This window comes from Homarus americanus, unplaced genomic scaffold, assembly GCF_018991925.1.
Source record: "Homarus americanus isolate GMGI-L3 unplaced genomic scaffold, GMGI_Hamer_2.0 scaffold50705, whole genome shotgun sequence".
Taxonomy (NCBI): Eukaryota; Metazoa; Arthropoda; class Malacostraca; order Decapoda; family Nephropidae; genus Homarus; species Homarus americanus.
In genome coordinates, this window is record NW_024756463.1 from 86,155 (window position 1) to 106,067 (window position 19,913).

Here is a 19,913-nt window from a genome sequence, read left to right on the forward strand (position 1 = left end):
TCCATAGCGTGTGTTTGGTGAAGAAAAATGTTTACTCCCTACAAATAACCAAGCTGTACTACTCGCTATAATATATTTAATTATTTACTTAAACCACATTTTTTAGACAACAACTTCCTCGCCCCTCTTAAACCCCGATGAATTATTGACACTTTCCATAATAACAAGAGTCATTCTTTGAACTGATTTTCCACATTTGCGTTATGAACATCCAGACACTAATTGTAAGATACCTTGAATAATGTTCAACTCAGGATATACTGTACTGGCTATTTAATAAGCCTGAAAGTGAATACAGTTTGTTAATTTGTTTATGCAGCGATTAGTCACCGCGCATCGTACTGCTGTACTTAACTTTAATAAACACTGAGTCTGTAATCTATCTCCAAGTATTTTTTTTAGTATTTTTGTTAACTGTGCTTGTTGCTCTTTATTTGCTTGTGTGTTTGTGTGCCCAGCAGACCAAGAGTCAAACACCGTGCGCAATAAATGGTTATAATAAGTAATGTCGCTAGTAGAATAGTGAATAGTGGAATCGGTGACATCTACTCAGAAAATTGTGGTCTCTGTCTATCCCAGTGTTATTTTTGTTGTTGTTTTTTTAGAATATATGTATCAGTTTCTATTTAGGTATGAAAACTGCGAACAATTCCTCTTAACCTCGCTGCTGCACTTGCAAAATGACGCACAACCTGATTACGCATATTGACATAATGGAACAGTAATTCGTTTCTTGGGAACATCTATTGAGGCAACCGTCCGGGGAATTCTGTCTGATTTACTTATATTGATTACGTGTTCTAGGGATAATTGCCTCCTAACGATACATCTTTTTCTTCTAAATTTCGAACGGATGTGTGTACGGGGTTAGGTAGGTAAGTGAATGTGAACAGTACCAACCTAACCAAACCTAACCTAACCTCACCTAAGCTCATCCCTTCAAACAGTGTTAGGGTGGTCAATCTTTAGGTGAAAATGAGCTTGGGTGGAGATTCTTCAGGTTATCCCGTTTTGCTTTGTAAATCATTTCAGGATCGAATATTTCACTGGGAAATTTAGTATCAGTAACTCGTAATACTTATGGAAGTCAAGGTTAGACAAAGGTGATATAACAAAGGTACTTAAACTATCCAACCAGGAACGAACTAGTAGCAATGGTTTTAAATTAGACAGATTTAGATTTAGGCGAGATAGATAAACACTGGTTTGGAAATAGAGTAGTGAATGAGTGGAACAAGTTACCAAACATCATCATTAACTCGAACACACTGGGTAGCTTCACATATAGGTTGGACGGATATGTGAACGATATGGTTTGGGTGTAAACGGAACTGCCCAGTATGGACCAATTGGCCCGCTGCAGTTTCATCCATTCTTATGTTCTTATGTGTGATAAATAAACAAGAATAAAAATCATAGCACAGTATAGGGCATTAACAAGCTTTCAGAAGACGTAAACTTATCGAACCACTAACCAAGGAAGTATTAAAATATATAATCTCTAATATTGGACGGGGAATTGATGAAACCTGAAGAATAGCATTACTGATTTTTTATTTTTAAAGTTGTTGTCTTGTGTACAAAGCGAACGAAACTTAAAGATCCTGTTGACATTTGAAGTTCCTAAATACATTAAAACAACAAATTAACCACAAAGAATATTTATCCTGCGACCTTAGTTACATAACGGTAGATCACATAGGTTAGGTTAGGTTAGTTTGGAGGATATGTATAGACCAGTGGTTCTCAACCTTGTTTGCCCCATGCACCCCTTTCGCCATATGTCAGAATTTCATTCCCCCCTCCTTTCCAAGATTGTCTGCCTCAAAAAGTGCATTCCAAATAATATGCATATAATACTGAAACTCCTTTATTTTTTCCATATTACTACATATATATTTACAATTTTACATGGATTATTTTTACAGTGGAGTTTTACAAATTAAATGCCAATTGAAAATGTTGATGGATTTATAAAACTTGAATAAAAGTAAAATAGTTTTTTTTTTATTTATAATGAATTACTTAACAGACCAAACTGAAACATAATGCAATAAACAAAAAGTTCAATAGAATGCCAGGATATTGTAAATTTGTAATTAATTTTATTCAGATGAAGATTACAGTCAATGAGAAACCTGTGATTGTTTTTTCTTCGTCAATTCTGGGATACGCGGAGGAGTGCTTGAAAGGGCACAACGCAGGTCATTTTCGACCTCTAATCTACTACGTTGCTTCGTTTTAATTTGCAACAGAGTTTAAAAGCCTGACTCACAAAGATATGTCGACACAAACGGAAGCAATGCACGGATAGCTCTTTCTGCCACTTTTGGGTAGGAATCGCACATCAAGGGCCAAAATTCTGTGATTGATTTCTCATCGAACATATCTCTTGCTCCCGAATCAGTTTCCCCCCCTGAAAACCTGAATTCCCTCCTGGTTGAGAACCCCTGGTATAGACAGTTACTACGCTTGCTGGCTTGAAGACGCTTGGCTGACATGACTTTATCACTAATTTTTTTTCATCAATTACGAATGATAATGAAAAAATAAAAAAATAACTTTCCACATATTCCTCAGAAGTCATTATGTTTCTGAGATAAAGGACATTTAACTTTATGTTTTACTTAATGTCTTAAAGTCTCAACAGAATATGAAATAAGATGTTTACTTTTGTTTATTTCCCAAAGAACTCAGAATAAGGGAACAGTCTTTCTCTCTCACTCACTCACTCACTCACTCACTTATTTTATTTTATTTTATTTTATTTTATATTATTTTATTTTATAGTTTAGAAGTAGACACTGGGATTATTTCTCGCGATAATTTAAACATTATTCGTTGATCAATGTGAGTTAATTCTTCTGATTCTGGGAGTTATATAGACATTATTGATGAGTTGTGGGTGTTGTAGTTATTGTGAGTGTTGGTCGTCATCATTACGGTCATCTTCATTGTTCATCGTCATTATTCATCATTGTAATCATCATCAATCATCATCATCATCATCATCATAAATCATCATCATCATCATCATAACCTCTTCTTCCTCTTCTTCCTCTTCTCCTTCATCCTTCTCCCATCCTCCTCCTCCTCCTCCTCCCCCTCGGCCTGGCAGCGTCTCTGAGCCATCCTAAAAGAACTATTACATTTAATGCATCTTCTGTCGATGCCTAATGTGATTAAACGTGTCTCGAAAATTTTTAATTAAATCATTTGGTAGAAAATATCCCTTTGGTTAGTTAAGAGAATGGAGGGAAGGAGGGAGGGAGGGATGGAGGGAGAGGTAAGTAAGCTCTCTCTCTCTCTCTCTCTCTCCTCTCCTACCTTCTTCTCAGTTTCTTCTCTCCTCCCTCCCTCCCTCTTCCCCTCTGTTATTTCTCTCCTCCTCTTCCCTCTCTCTCCCTCTCTTTTTCCAACCTCCTCCTCTCCTATTAACTCTCTCTCTCTCAAGGATTTCCATGGGTCTTGGGGTAATGCTTTTTCCCGCGCAAAGGGCCCGTCCCCCCACCACCAAAAGGGGTTTATAGAACACGCTGGTCTTCTCTTAATTTAGGCAAAGCTCGCGGTGTATCGTTTTTACCCAGCCGTCCGTGAACCACTGTGGGAAAAAGAACTCTCTCTTGCCTTTGGGGAGGGTTTGAGGTGAGGTGAGTGAGAGGTGGAGGTGAGGGGAGGAAGAAGGAAGGAGAAGAAGCAGGAGTGAGGGTGTGGCCAGGGTGGGAGGAGGAGGCTGGGGGTAGGCCAGGGTGGAGGAGGAGGAGGAGTAAGGTATGGCCAGGGTGGGAGGAGGAGTGAGGGTATGGCAGGGGTGGAGGAGGAGGCTGGGGGTATGGCCAGGGTGGAGGAGGAGGAGGAGTAAGGGTATGGCCAGGGTGGAGGAGGAGGAGGGTATGGCCAGGGTGGAGGAGGAGGAAGGAAGGAAGGCAGGAAGGAAGGAGGAATGAAAGAAGGGGTGTCGCCAGAGTGGAGAACGAAGACCAGGACCCCGTGAGGAGGAGGGGAGGAGGAGGATCCCATGAGGAGAAGGAGGGGAGGAGGAGAAGGAGAACACCGAATGAAAGAGGCCCAGGAGGAGGCCCAGGAGGATTACAAGTCCTGTCTGTCTCACGATTAAAATAAAGACGAAAAAAATCAAGGTAGGGGGAGGGAAGGAGGGAGGGAGGGATAAGGAAACGAAGGGAAGGAAGGAGGGAGAAACGAAGGGGTGGGGGGTGGAAGGAAAGAGGGAGCGAAGAGGAAGGAGGGGGAATGAAGGGGTTAGAGGAGGGAGGGAACGACCAAGGTAAGGGAGGGAGGGAGAGAGAGAGAGGAGGCGGCGAAGAGGAAGGAGGGAGGGAAACGAAGGGGAAGGAAGGAGGGAGAGAGAGAGAGAGAGAGGGGGGAGGAGGACATAGAGGAAAATGAAGATAAGAGAGAGAGAGGAAGGATGAAAGGAAGAAAGAGAGGGAGGGAATGATAGTGGTAGAATTATAAAAATATATAAAGATTAAAAAAAAAGGTAAAAAAAATAAAGGAAATAAAAACCTACCAAACATCAAAACTGGCGCTTGGTGAAGAGAAGGGAAGGGGAAGAAGACGGGAGGGAGGGAGGGGGGAGGGAACCACACCCCAAGCTTACACCTTTTCAGCTCCCACAGGTGTGACGAGATTTTTAATTACTCCCAGGGTGTCAATGTATTAAGCCGACTAGATTCTGCTGCACCTTACACCCGGGACAATTTTAACAGCGGCGTGGACGTGATCACTAACCTGAAGGGGAGGGAGGTGTGGTAAGAAGGTGGAGGGGTGGCGAGGAGGTGTGGTAAGAAGGTGGAGGAGTGGCGAAGAGGTGTGGTAAGAAGGTGGAGGGTGGCGGGAGGTGTGGTAAGAAGGTGGAGGATGGCGAGGAGGTGTGGTAAGAAGGTGGGAGGAGTGGCGAGGAGGTGTGGTAAGAAGGTGGAGGGGTGGCGAGGAGGTGTGGTGGTAAGAAGGTGGAGGGGTGGCGAAGAGGTGTGGTAAGAAGGTGGAGGAGGGATAGGAAGAAGGGGGAGGAGGGAAAGGAAGAAGGGGAGGAGGGAGAGGAAGAACGGGGAGAAGGGAGAGGAAGAAGGGGAAGAGGGAGAGGAAGGAAGAGGAATGAAAGTAAGAAAGAGGAAGAAGAATGGGACGAATATCAGGAAGAGGTGAAGGAGGAGGAGGAGGCGAAAGAGTGGTTCAGGGAGTATAAGGAAGAAGAGAGGAAGAGAGGGTCGTAACGTGGGCGAGAGAAGGAAGGGAGAGGAGAGGGAGGAGGTTTAAGGAGAAAGGAGCTGAGAAACACTACCATGAAGCTGAGAAACACTACCATGCAGCTGAGAAACACTACCATGAAGCTGAGAAACACTACCATGAAGCTGAGAAACACTACCATGAAGCTGAGAAACACTACCATGAAGCTGAAAAACACTACCATGAAGCTGAGAAACACTACCATGAAGCTGAGAAACACTACCATGAAGCTGAAAAACACTACCATGAAGCTGAGAAACACTACCATGAAGCTGAGAAACACTACAAGGGAGTTTGTGGGTGGAGTGAGTCAGGTGGGCGGGGTTTCTGCTGGGTGGATGGACGGGGTTTAACTGGGTGGGTAATAGGGGCGGGGCGAGTGGGCTAGGTGGGCTGAATTTAGCTGGATGAGTGGGCGAGATTTATTTCTGAATGGACGGGGTTTAACTGGATGAGTGAGTGTGGTTTATCTGAGTGGGCGGGGTTTAACTGGATGAGTGAGTGTGGTTTATCTGAGTGGGCGGGGTTTAACTGGATGAGTGAGTGTGGTTTATCTGAGTGGGCGGGGTTTAACTGGATGAGTGAGTGTGGTTTATCTGAGTGGGCGGGGTTTAACTGGATGAGTGGGGAAAGTTTAGCTGGATGAATAGGCGGTGGTTTAACTGACTATATGGGCGGTCTTTGAACTGACTGGATGGGCGAAGTTTAATTATCTTAGTGGGCGGGGGCGTATAGCGTGATGGGCGGAGTTCAGCACAGTGGATGGGCGGGGGCGTATAGTGTGATGGGCGTTCAGCACAGTGGATGGGCGGGGCGTATAGTGTGATGGGCGGAGTTCAGCACAGTGGATGGGCGGGGGCGTATAGTGTGATGGGCGGAGTTCAGCAGGGTAAGATGGGCGGAGCAGAGAAGGAGAAGAGAGACAGGAGATTTAAGAGCTCTCTGCTAACACACAGGAGAAACGACCTGAAGAAACCCGATAAATATCAATCTTATTAACCCAGCATAAAGTCTTTTGCATTTCGAATTCATTTTCTGCCGATGGAGACAATCTTTGGCTGGGGTGGTAACGGCTTCCATCCTCCAGCCAACACATGTGAACATTTTAGTCGTGTTATACTCGGGAGCTTTTGTTTGTTCCTGAAATATTACAATCGAAAAAGTTTTTATATACAAAGTCTAAATCAACGTCTATTTTTTTACTCGGAAATATTAGAACGAGATTTAGCAATTTTGTTTCGAGATCGTTATTAACATAGTTTTATTTGTAAATATTAGAATAAAAAAATATCAAGAATATCAGACTCAGAAAGATAGCTTATAGATATCAATATTAATACAAGTTTATGGTATATAATAATGATAAAATACCTTTAACGCTAACCTAACCTAATATAACTCCCCAGAGGGAAGGATATGTACACTATGTACTGTATGGGAGTATTTTGATTTTGTCATCCATTTCCTCATATTTTTCGTTCTTAAATTTATTGATTTATTTTTATTTTGTTATTATGACATAATTGGAAATGAATAACTAACTCCATATCTGATCCATAAATAGACGCTTGATATCACCAAATGTACTTAAGAAATATTGCCACAATTGTTCCTTGAAATACTATTTAACCTTGTCACACTACGCTTAAGTGGATAATCAGTATATCATGCAGTATTAAACACGAGTAACTTAACAGCTTCGGTGAAAAGTGTCTGTGACTTCACATAAAATAAATCGACTCAAGAAAATAATCGGATTTGTGATTTTATTACGATAATCTTGACATTAGTGTAGTAAGCTCAGAGGTTTACAGTACACCACCTAATACTGGCATATTTACGCCAGTAATGCGTTAAGAGAAGTAATACCAGGTAACGCCTTCTGCTTGGTACTTGTAAACATTGAATTTTTTCGTCTTATCAAGGTCTCTTATCTAAATGGCAAGAAATTACTTTTGCAATATGAAATAATTTTTTTCATTAATTATAAAATGCCGGGTAATACTGTACCTTAGCAGCGCGCTCTTTACAACTATGACATTGAAAATATACCAAAGTAATTCCTCTTAGTAGAATCCATTTCAAGATGCGATTTGCCATTTCCATTTCTCGGAATTTGTTTTTAATGTGCCCAGGAGAGCACTACCCCTCGCATGCTCCTGCGAATTATAACAAATCGTCACTGAACTCGGATACTATTCGGAAAAGGAAATGCCTTGATATACGGTTGGACTTATGTGTGCTCTATTCCCTCCATATAACACCTGCGGATGGGTTGCCCAGCGCTGTTTCAAGTGTGTATCAGGTAAAGAAAATTTAAGTGAAACAAATATTGACAATCTGAAAATTATAATTATCCTGGTGAGACTTGATAATCACATTTAATTAGAAATCAATGTTTCCAGGTGAAGGAACTTAAACGAGGAGAGTTAACTATTGTCAAACTGATTATAACTTATTACTTGTGATTAAACACTTTTATTCAAGCAGTAGAGTTCATTTCCTTTAATTTCCAATTCCATGTAAATTACGTAAAACAAATAATGAATATGATGTTGAAATATGGTGGACCCGTTGGGCTGACGCTCGGCACACTCAGGACAGGATAGGCATGACGCGTTGAAGATATCGGTGCATAAATAGACAGCGTAACCGATAAAGAAAATTAAATTAAAAATGTATCATTATGTTATACAATATTAGCAGAAAATATAATAGTAAATTTAGTTATGGCTGCACGTAAAAGATCTCAAATATTAAATACAAATTAAAAAAAAAAAGATTGAAACGTCTTACAAGTATATCCCAACACGGAGACAGCCGGTTACTGGAAAAACATTGTGCTGGTGTAGTTGAGTTGTTCAGCTGGCGGTGTGCATAGACTAAAACGACAAGGTCAAGCTGGCAGGGGTTGGAGGCCAGTATCTGGAAATCATTGTGAGAGAGGAGATACGCAGAGAGGACATATTAAGAGGCTGACTATTCCAAACCTTACGTGAAGTGCTGCCTACGTGTCAAGCACTACACCTCGATCAAGTACAGTATATAATTCTACAGCACGATCTCACAGGACACAAGGTAAAACTACTTTTTTACTTAAGGTAAATCAAGGTAGCATGTTTATTTTAAAAAACAAAACTGAAACTTGTTTTATGGGTAGGAGTGGGATTTGTGATGTTTATTTTAGAGGATAAATCATTGTTGTCATATTCTTGTAAAAAGGCTAAACATTATTAGAATAGTGAGAGTTACATCAATGTTCTATTCTCGGTGATGTACGCAGTGCCAGTAACAACCGTAATATTAAGAAAATTATTAGTTTTTGTTCACAACTTTACATTAGGTTGTTTTCGGTCAAATTTATAAAGGCTGAAACACTTCATTGTGCAGTATCTCAGCTGAAGAAAACACCTATTAGCCACTGTCAATATTACTGCTACAGCATCTTGGGAAAATCCACTAAAGTACAGAATAATTTGTATGTTTATAGATCTAACCGTACACATAAATCCAAAATCTATTTCCATTCATCTGTAGACCCAATTAATTTTATCCATTTCTTAAATCTTTGCAATACATCAATTTTATCCATTTCATAAACCTGTACAGTTCGTAAATCCATATCGTTCATAAGTTTTACAGTCTATATATTTACAGTTAACAAATTTATCCTGCCCATAATTGAATACTCTTCATAGATTCATAATGTTCATATGGTAAAAAGTCCGTTTATTATACAGTTTATGAATATATGACGAATAGTTCATAAATTCATCTAACTTTTAAATCCCAAGTTTATTGATTTGTTATATATCATAAATTTATATAGTTCGTTAATCTACGCATTTTTTTAATTTCATACACTAGTAAAATCCGTTATTAATATTTGTTTATCTAGTTTATACACCTATACACTTCCTATGTAGAATCTTTTCATGTGATAATATCTAACATAATACAGTTCTCGATGTAGAGTTTTACATTTATTCTATAGAGGAAATAATATGCACCACAGCTGATTGGACGTCATCTATCCCAGCTAATTCCATTGATTATTGGATTGAGTATAACATAGATTAATTTTTCTGCTGATCGGATCCCGGGTTCGACTATGAATGGGATTGAGTTACATGCGGATACAACATACACCAACGCGCTTGTAGGGGTAATGCGCCAATTTGTATATAATTTCAATATCTGTTTATACATGACGTTATACAATAAACGTTCGTGGATTCGTAATTTCCACGTATCCGCATTTTTACTTATTTTCTACGTAATTTGTCAGTTATCTGTATCATAGCCAGGTACTAAGGTATAATATTGACAGGTACTAGGTGTGTTGACAGGTACTAGGTGTGTTGACAGGTACTAGGTGTGTTGACAGGTACTATACAGTTCTTCGGTATTTATCATATCGTATTTATATTACATATTTTAATGGATAATAACGATTCTGTGTTGATCTCTGATAATTTCCGCACCTGAGGAAGCACAAGTTAACTTGTGAAACACTCTGGTGGCATAAATTATCTTAATGAGAAACGCGAAAACGTTGACAAAATTTCAGCAACATCCTCCACCGCTGCGTGACTTCATGAGGGGAGGAGCTTGAGTACCAGAATTTGCTTACCATGTTTGTGTTCTCTTTATATTTCATTACCCTATGACTTAGATTAGGTTAGGTTAGGTTACGTTAGGTTAGGTTTTCCGCAACTACTAATTGTTATGTTTTAGGATCTACATGATCATCTATGGCCAGTCAGACTTAAAAAAAAAAATTAAGTTGTCACTATTAGCCAATTATCCCTATTTAGTGTAACTTAATTACTGAAAAAGACTATTATTTAATCACTACTAATGGAGATAAATTCAGATGTTTACTGGCGCATGTGAGCAACTCTACTTGATGTCCATTGAGTATGTAGACCTGCACACCAAGAAACTGAAGTTTTTTCCTGATATCAGAGGCAACACACACACACACACACATGGCACTTAGAACGTATATATTTATTCCACTGATTATGATTATTACCAGTGATTATTGCCAGAATAATTAACTTTTACACAGATTTGAAATAAGTATAAGAAACGTCAAATATTTTTATTGGTCGATTTCAATTTTGATATAAATGAATTTTGACAAAATGCTCCTATCCTTATCAAAGTATCAGTCATATGTAAATCAAACAGTTGATACATTTATAGTAACACTTAATAATAAATAACTTATGATGCATGATATAATAATCCATGTCATCTGTGTAGAATAGATGGTATTGGGCGGCACCAGATTGGCCATGGTGGGAGGGAGACACTGCCAACACCACCCCGCTAAACAACTAACAACACTTTGTAAGTACAGGCACTACAGTTATTATTGATGCCATTTTCAGTGTTATTAGCAGTTTTTACAACTTCTAAATGTTTTCTTGTTAGTAGCAGTATTAATTTATTACAAGCCATTTTTGTTCTACGGGTTGTACAGTACTATTATAGTCAGTACCACACATGCCTAGTTCATTTTATCAGCTCGTCCTGTCTTAGAGTAATGGTGTTGTTCTATTGTCGCCTTCACGGCGGCGTTACTCTTGGTTCTTGGTTGCCGCAAGTATATCATGTCTGAGTATGTCTGTTGTGTTTATTCTTCAACACCGTTTATTGGTATATATATATATATATATATATATATATATATATATATATATATATATATATATATATATATATATATATATATATATATATATATATATATATATATATATATACACACGCTCGTATCCCCACCCAAGGAAGCAACAACACAAGAGTCCTCCAGGACGTGACGACAAGCAATCAACCTCACTAACGTCGACATTTTTCTTCCGCTAAGCCCAAGTCTATAGTAAATCCCCGAGTCACCCAGTTCGACATGACCACTCCATTAACATGCAAATCCCGGAGATTCCACCGAAGAAATGTTAAAGAATTAAATCCCTCCGATTCTTACGGGTGGATCCTGACTCCCCGCGTCATAAGGAAACACCGACGCGGGCATCACGGGTGAATTTAGAGATCTTGGGTGGGATTATGCCGCGTGATGCTTCCACTGATGAACACCAAAAACAGCCGCGAGGAGGCGCTGTTGGGGAGGAGGAAGAGGAGGAGTCAATGATGCGGTCTACACTAGAGGTGACATTTGTTAAGGATGCCGGTAATAAACCATCTGATAAAGAAGCCATATACAAAAATACTGGTGAAAAAACCAATCATGAAACGTGTAACGGAGGTGAGAAAAATAATTCTGTAAATCATGGTGTAGCAACATGCACCTTAGTCAGGTTTAGCTTAATACACCAGGGTACACCTTGATACACCAGAGTACATCTTGATACACCAGAGTACACCTTGATACACCAGGGTACACCTTGATACACCAGGGTACACCTTGATACACCAGGGGTACACCTTACACAGGCACCTTGATACACCAGGGTACACCTTGATACACCAGGGTACACTTGATACACCAGGGTACACCTTGATACACCAGAGTACACCTTGATACACCAGGGTACACCTTGATACACCAGGGTACACCTTGATACACCAGAGTACACCTTGATACACCAGGGTACACCTTGATACACCAGGGTACACCTTGATACACCAGGGTACACCTTGATACCCAGGGTACACCTTGTACCAGAGTACACCTTGATACACCAGGGTACACCTGATACACCAGGGTACCTTGATACCCAGGGTACACACCGATACACCGAGTACAGATACACCAGGGCTGATACACCAGGGTACACCTTGATACCAGGGTACACTTGATACCAGGGTACCTTGATACACCAGGGTACACCTTGATCCAGGGTACCTTGATACACAGAGTACACCTTGATACACCAGTGCCTTGATACACCAGGGTACACCTTGATACACAGGGTACACCTTGATACACCAGGGTACACCTTGATACAAAATTACCTTGATACACCGGGCGATCCCTTGATACCCAGGTACACCTTGATACACCAGAGTACACCTTGATACAGGGTCGTACACCAGGGTTGATCGCCGGTAACACTTGATACACCAGGGTACCTTGATACATCCAGGTACACCTTGATACACCAGGGTACACCTTGATACACCAGGGTACACGATACATCAGGGTACACCAGACACCAGGTACACCTTGATACACCAGGTACACCTTGATACAGGGTACACCTTGATACACCAGGGTACACCTTGATACACCAGGGTACACCTTGATACACCAGGGTACACCTTGATACACCAGAGTACACCTTGATACATCAGGGTACACCTTGATACACCAGGGTACACCTTGATACACCAGGGTACACCTTGATACATCAGGGTACACCTTGATACACCAGGGTACACCTTGATACATCAGGGTACACCTTGATACACCAGAGTACACCTTGATACACCAGGGTACACCTTGATACACCAGAGTACACCTTGATACACCAGGGTACACCTTGATACACCAGGGTACACCTTAATACACCAGGGTACACCTTGATACACCAGGGTACACCTTGATACACCAGAGTACACCTTGATACACCAGGGTACACCTTGATACGCCAGGGTACACCTTGATACACCAGGGTACCTTGATACCAGGGTACCTTGATGCAAGGTACACCTTGATACAGGGTACCTGTGATACACCAAGTACACCTTGATGCACCAGAGTACTGCCTTGATACACCGGGTACGGTACACCAATTTACACCTTGATACATCAGGGTACACCTTGATGCATCAGGGTACCTGTGATACACCAGGGTACACCTTGATACACCAGGGTACACCTTGATGCACCAGAGTACCTTGATGCAGGGTGCATGATACACCAAATTGCCTTGATACGCAGGGGTACACCTTGATGCACACCAGGGTACATGATACACCAGGGTACACCTTGATACATCAAGAGTACCTTGATGCAGGGTACGCGATGCATCAGGGTACGCAGCAATACATCAGGGTACATCTTGATACACCAGGGCACCTTGATGCATGGAGTACACCTTGATACACCAGGGTACACCTTGATACATCAGAAGTCTTGCCTTGATACACCAGAGTACACCTTGATACACCAGAGTACACCTTGATACACCAGGGTACACCTTGATACACCAGGGTACACCTTGATACACCAGGGTACACCTTGATACATCAGGGTACACCTTGATACACCAGGGTACACCTTGATACACCAGGGTACACCTTGATACACCAGAGTACATCTTGATACACCAGAGTACACCTTGATACACCAGGGTACACCTTGATACACCAGAGTACACCTTGATACACCAGGGTACACCTTGATACACCAGGGTACACCTTGATACACCAGGGTACACCTTGATACACCAGGGTACACCTTGATACACCAGAGTACACCTTGGAAGTACACCAAATTGCTCCCTTGATGCACCAGGGTACACCTTGATACACCAGGGTACACCTTGATACACCAGGGTACACCTTGATACACCAGGGTACACCTTGATACACCAGGGTACACCTTGATACACCAGAGTACACCTTGATACATCAGGGTACACCTTGATACACCAGGGTACACCTTGATACACCAGGGTACACCTTGATACATCAGGGTACACCTTGATACACCAGGGTACACCTTGATACATCAGGGTACACCTTGATACACCAGAGTACACCTTGATACACCAGGGTACACCTTGATACACCAGAGTACACCTTGATACACCAGGGTACACCTTGATACACCAGGGTACACCTTAATACACCAGGGTACACCTTGATACACCAGGGTACACCTTGATACACCAGAGTACACCTTGATACACCAGGGTACACCTTGATACGCCAGGGTACACCTTGATACAAAATATATCGGTGGCTGGGTTTTTTCCGCTAGGTTTATTACCCAGGTTACAGAGAGTGGCTCCCTTGCACAGGGTGAATAGTACCAGCTTAATACCTCTGTCTTTTATCATTTACTTCTGGGGGCTTTCGTTTCAGTGACTTGTGTTTGGTGGTCAAAGTCTATCATGTTGTTATGAACACTAGGAACAGCTTAGGGGTGTTGCTGTTGGCTGAGGTCCGTGGCTCTTTATGCCTTACCAAAGTTGCTACCTGTAAATATTCGTTGGAGATCAGTGTAAATGTGTTTAAACGGCTGAGTGTTTAAGGATATCGATGTTCATGTGTTTGTCTGTGTCTCCTGTTCAGATATTTGACCCACCCGTCCGCCAAGTTTTTCGTGTTCGTTTGTCAGAGTATGATAGAACATTTGATATTTCCCTACCCTTATTATTGATCACAATATATAACATTATAAATGCTAAACAAATGTTAGAGAAGCGAAGTGATTTCCAAAACAAAATGAATCCTCTAACAAAAAAAAAAGCAATTAAAATGTACGGGTATTATCATACACGAAATTAAGTATACTGTGGACGTATCATTTTTTCCTTTATGGGTTTATTTTATGTTGACCAGCGAACAATAAATTATATATGATGTAAATATGTTTGTGTGCGTTTGACGTTTACATTGTCATGGGTATCGTCACAGTAAATAGATATATTCACTGGAAATTATGATTAGTGTGTTAAATAAAATAAAAAATAACTAAGTTTTTAACACTCGATGATTACTGTCTAAACTGTCTTAGTGAACAGTGCTTAAACCTTGTATTTTGAAGCCCAGAAATCCGTCTTGATAACTGTATATTAATAAATAATTGGGGTATATTTATGTTTAGAAGTTAAGGTTTTCAGAGATGTAAGACCTATAGTGAGTGTTTACTGTTAACCCTTGGGAGGAGAAACATGTACACTTACACCAGGGTGATCATGATCCTGGTAATATTATAGATGGATCACCTGAAGAATAACCTAACCTAACCTAACCTGCTACCCCATCTAACCTAACCTAACCTGCTACCCCATCTAACCTAACCTAACCTGCTACCCCATCTAACCTAACCTAACCTGCTACCCCATCTAACCTAACCTAACCTGCTACCCCATCTAACCTAACCTAACCTGCTACCCCATCTAACCTAATCCTGCTACCCCATCTAACCTAACCATCCCCTAACCTAACCTGCTACCCCATCTAACCTAACCTAACCTGCTACCCCATCTAACCTAACCTAACCTAACCTACTACCCCATCTAACCTAACCTGCTACCCATATAACCTAACCTAACCTGCTACATCTAACCTAACCTAACCTGCTACCCCATCTAACCTAACCTAACCTGCTACCCCATCTAACCTAACCTGCTACCCCATCTAACCTAACCTAACCTGCTACCCCATCTAACCTAACCTAACCTGCTACCCCATCTAACCTAACCTAACCTGCTACCCCATCTAACCTAACCTAACCTGCTACCCCATCTAACCTAACCTAACCTGCTACCCCATCTAACCTAACCTGCTACCCCATCTAACCTAACCTAACCTGCTACCCCATCTAACCTAACCTAACCTGCTACCCCATCTAACCTAACCTAACCTAACCATCTAAAGTTTGATGAAAAAAAATCTCGTAAAGCAAACGGTCGCGTATGTGGAATGACACTATCTTACCTACTGTTAGGTACTTGGCCGTTGGTTTACTCACTATCATGGTCTGTTGTAGCTAGTTCCCGATTATGTCCGAGTGTTATGCTTACTCAGTTACTTATTGTTTTTGAGTCAGTTAACATTTAGGTATTGTTACGTACCAGGTGTGTTGATTAGATTACCAGCTATGTGGGATCAAGTTACCACCTGTGTTGACTAAGTTACCATCTGTTTTTAAAGGACGAATTTGTATCAGTAACTTTTTTGTTCTTAATTACAATCTTTCTTAAGGTATAACTGGCATTATCAACACCATTACAGGTTTGGATGTAAAGAACAGGTAATATAATTTGCATATCTTAACACTAATAAGAAATGGCTTAACCTAGATATGATGAATAACGAAAAATAATATAAATTATTACCTTTCCATTATTTGAATTAATAAACAAACTTCTCTCTGCATCGTGCAAAATTGGATAAAAAGTTTCCTGATTTGTGGATTTAAAACTGGTTCACTTAGATCAAAAATAGGGATTGAAAATGTAGGCAGCAGTAAAACTGATCATTATCAATTAGAGGAAAAATTTCGGTGCTCTGTGGGCAACTTCTAATGCGATTTTGAGCAATTAATAAGCGAAGCTCACCCAAATGTTGCCATTTTTACGTTGTAGTCCAGAAATATTGCAAATACTGGCCGCATTTTCTTTATAACTGAGTACCTCCATGTTTATTGTTTTATGGTCAGTTTTGTTATACAGTTTATTATAAGAGAGTTTAGTGGTGCGTGGGCCGAGGGTGACGACGGACGGAGCAACGAGTTGACTGTGGGAGAGTAATGAAAGATTTGACGAGGCAGCCGCCGGTGAAACGAGAAGTCCCTCTAGACTTACCGTATTTGTACAGATGTACTGTACTGTGTACATTCATCTCGTTGGCAGATTTATCACCTTGAACTCCAGTATATTACGATGTTTTCCCAAATTTTAAACTGGCCTATATTGAGGGATGACCATGTAAGTAATCACAATACAAACTATAAGTGAAAAGCATTATCACTAACCTAACCTATCATAACCTAACATAACCTAACCTAACCTATCCATATTTAGGTATATAGGTTGATTTTATGATAGAAAACGTCTTAAAGAATTTATTTTATCTTTTATAAACTAATTTCCATTATATTATAGCAACAAAAATAAAGGTTGTTTTTGTTTAGCAAAAATGTCAGTTGTATTTTAAGACTTAAATGAACACACACACACACACACACATACACACATATATATATATATATATATATATATATATATATATATATATATATATATATATATATATATATATATACTCATTTTCATAGTAAGATTTTTGTACATACAGGAGTCTTTGTAGTGATGTATGGGGTTGTGTTGTTATATAGGCACTGTAGTCTTACCAGCTGTGCTGGGGTCATTTGTGCCGCTCCAGGATGCGAACATTTTGAATTCTGAAAAAAAATCTCTCTGCTTACTTTTCCGCATAATACGAGTTTTATTCCTTTCACTGTGGCCTGAAATTTTTAAATGCCATTCGAGATAAAAAGTAATAAAACTTTCATGGGCGTAGTCTGTGATTCTTTTTCTTATATTGAAAAAATATCTTGTTAGTTTTGGAATTGAATGATATTTTAACAAATGTAAATTCATATCTAGGATTTTTTTCTTGTAATTGTGAATATGAATTAAAATAATCTCCTTAGCCAGGATTAATGACTGCTATGCTAATCTGTTTGTATTGATATACTGGAAAAGTAATTGTATCAAAAAGCGTAGTGAGACCACTACAGATGGCTATTATTTTTGTTTTTAGTTTTTGAATCTTCGTAACATCACAGATTAAAAATATATTATTATTTAAGTTATGATATCATGAAATGAATATAAAATAAGAATATTTTAATATCAACTGGTCAGCACATGTCATCACTAATGGTTTACGTTGGGTCAGTACTGCAACATACTGTACTGTACTTTAGTAACTCATACCGTACTTTCTTTTTCTCAAGTGCGTTAAGAGTGTCGAATTGAGGTGAATTCTGTAAATCTTAATAACTAGAACAAATATGGGAATCTTTGTGGCAAGTGAGCTTCTATTTTATATTTGCTCTAATTAGATTCGTACTTCAGAAATAAAAAAAGTAAAGTATATATTTGCTTAAATATTAATGTTGAGTGGTTGTCGATGATTTGTTCTCATACAGTTACCAATCACTGTTCTTTGATGACAATATAGGTGGTGGAAACTGGAAAATTTTCTGGGAGTTACGTACGCATTGTTTACACGTACGCATTGTTTACATTTGGGGCTACAAGCGTATGACCAAAGATATTAATATTAGCATCTTTGGTATATGATAGTCTCAGAATACTATACGCGCTTCGGTGAATAAAATCAATTCATCAGTAAACTATAGTTGACTTCGGTAGGAACTGACTACTGAACATTACTGATTATTGTCCTGTTTCTGTAAAAATCGTCTTAGCTATAGGTCAGTGGTGGTTTGTTTGAATTTGCGAGCCGAGTTATTATTTTGCCGTTTTTATTGTAAACTTCACGATGATTTGTCAACAACAGCAGTAATATAATAAATGAAAATAAGCATGAATGTTTATCTACAAATTTATTATGTTTTTTACTACATCAGTCCTTTACAGTACATATCATTGTTTTCTTCAGCAACAAATGTTCATAATTTTTCCCAACGCGTTCTTGTCTACAACGAAGGAACATCATAACTTTTTACCTCCCTTACCCATTTCGTTGACAAGAACAAGTGTTTAGTATTTATATGAAAATAATTTGTAAAAAAAAAAATAATAATATGTCGGTTCAAGTATAGGAAGATTGTTCGATGAATATGTTGTTTGGTATAGTGACGTTATTATGAATTTTATTTGTCGGGGATAATTTTCGGGAAATCTGAATGCTAGAATAAGTTTGGGGGAAAAAATTGGCAAACCATTTTTTCCGAAAACTTTGAGTGTCCTGAAAACTAATATCTTGTTTGCCCCGCACGAAAGTTTATTAGATTATTAATATTCGTTGAAATTCGTTTTACGGAAACTTACCCAACTATAGGTTACGTGGGGGGTCAAATGCTTAATTTCTGGAGACGGATATTAGCGAATGTTGGTAATTACAACAAAATTATAAGATTACTGAAAAATTGATGGAGACATTTTTTTTCTCGCCCTTAAATCTCCAAAGTTGTTAAATAAGTATGATAAAATTTTAGCGTTGTAAATTCTGCTCATTAACGAGAATAGTGTTCAAAGGGGATGACATTACCTGGAACCGCCGTTTGCAATAAAAACAATATGAAAATAAGAAGTTCCTCTTGACTTTATGAATACACAATGTTCAGTTAATTTTTCATGTTTAACCCTAGGCTCTTTAGTTATTTGCCTTGTTTTCTCCTTTTACTGATTACTGTCAGTCTCGTGTTTTCAGCATTATTTCCTACTTTACTGTTTGTCTTATGTTCTTATATTAAATTGAGTTATATATTTCTTATTTTTCATGGATATTTGATTTTGATTTTATTTATTTTTTAATGTGAGATAACAATTTAATGTTATTCATTCAATTTGTAAGTTATTGGCGGTGTAGACAAATTATTTTTCTTTTCTTTTTTATTTTACAAGTTATAGATAGACTCGTTACGTGATTAAGAAGATTCGTTGACCCAGTGGACACAAGACTCACTTCACCATTACCACTCAGCCACCTAAAGGAAAGGAACATTTTCAAATCACCTGCTTCTCTCGACTGGGGGTGGGGGGCAGCGGGATGGATGAGGGATCTTCACTTTCTTCTGCATGTTTATCAGAGTTCTCATGTGTAATCGTCTCAAGGAATCATAGAAACTTATTCGTATACTGCTGTTGGCAAGACAAAAACTTGTGCCAGTTTCTATTACCATAGGTTGGCCTTAACTCGTGTTTAAAATGAACTTGTGTGAATAAATTGGTGGTGTGGTGGCCCCAGTGGTAGTATTGATG